General features: G+C 36.0%; 1 long non-coding RNA gene across 1 annotated transcript; it reads left to right on the forward strand.

Annotated features, from left to right (window-relative positions):
• The first annotated feature begins 211 nt into the window (after nucleotides 1-211).
• Nucleotides 212-586, forward strand: LOC120110080. Its single transcript, XR_005510836.1, has 2 exons — nucleotides 212-259; nucleotides 404-586. It is a non-coding gene; the product is annotated as an uncharacterized LOC120110080 (long non-coding RNA).
• Nucleotides 587-1,157: the final 571 nt, after the last annotated feature.

The raw sequence follows: 1,157 nt of genomic DNA on the forward strand, positions 1-1,157 counted from the left end.
GCATTACACCAGTTGAGGATTACCAACTTCCTCCTGAAACTTACCAGCGTGAGATGGAGCGTGAGGAGCTGCGGAGGCAATTGGAGCAGGCGAGGAGAGAGCGTGAGGAGGAAAGGAAAGAGCGAGAGGAAGAACAGAAGCAAATTGCACATTTTACAAGTTTGGTGACAGAGTTCTAAAAGGAAAAGACTCAAACGCACAAATCATCTATCCATCACAATGGGGACATGTATTCAACTGGTGGTACAAATACTCGTTGGTATGTATTCTCATTTATATTACGTAGGTTATTTAGAGATTTTGACCAAATTAAGCGAAATGTCATTGTGAACTTATACTTGAATTTTAGTTTATTATTTTTCACATGTGGTTATTGATTGTGTATTCTTTTTTGCTTTCTCAGATACATGGTGGAGTTATGAGCATGTGAAATCTAGTTTTTGGTACATGGATAGCTTTTGTTCAGATGATCATGGTGGAGTTGTCTATAAGCAGAATCCAGTTTTTGGTATAAGAATATTTTTGTCTACATGATGGTTGTTTGGATGAATAGCAAGATCAGATATTTTGGAATTTTTAATTTACATTTTGATGTATTTGGTAATGATTATCACCTTAACATATGGTATGGATGAAACATTGTGATGTATAGTATTAATAGGTATGCTTGACTTTAGACTTATAGATAATGATATTTATAATGAATGATTATGGATTCTCCAACATTGTGTATACTTCTATTTGGATGAGCAAATGTATTGTGCAATATGGATATTGGATAGGCTGTGTTGGTTGTATAGGATTTGGAACGAGCCCAAAAATAAATATTAAGCTTATAATTTGAATTGTTAATTAAATACAGATTAATACTTTCTGCCACCAAAAAATGTTTGTTGCTAATGCATTTCAATACATTCTGCGACCAAACTATTAGTGGGGGAAGATAGACATTCAGTGACCATTTTTTTGGTAGCGAAAGACAAACATTCCACGATCAACTATTTGGTCCGCGTTGAAATTAGCGACAACATATTCGGTCGCTGAAAATTTTCTTCGGCAACCAAACGTTGGTTGTTGTTGGTGTACCTTAGGTGACCACACAATATTGGTCGCCAAAACCTTTCAGTGACTAGGGTTCGGCGACGAAGGGTATGCTA

Source organism: Phoenix dactylifera, chromosome 3 (genome assembly GCF_009389715.1).
Source record: "Phoenix dactylifera cultivar Barhee BC4 chromosome 3, palm_55x_up_171113_PBpolish2nd_filt_p, whole genome shotgun sequence".
Lineage (NCBI taxonomy): Eukaryota > Viridiplantae > Streptophyta > Magnoliopsida > Arecales > Arecaceae > Phoenix > Phoenix dactylifera.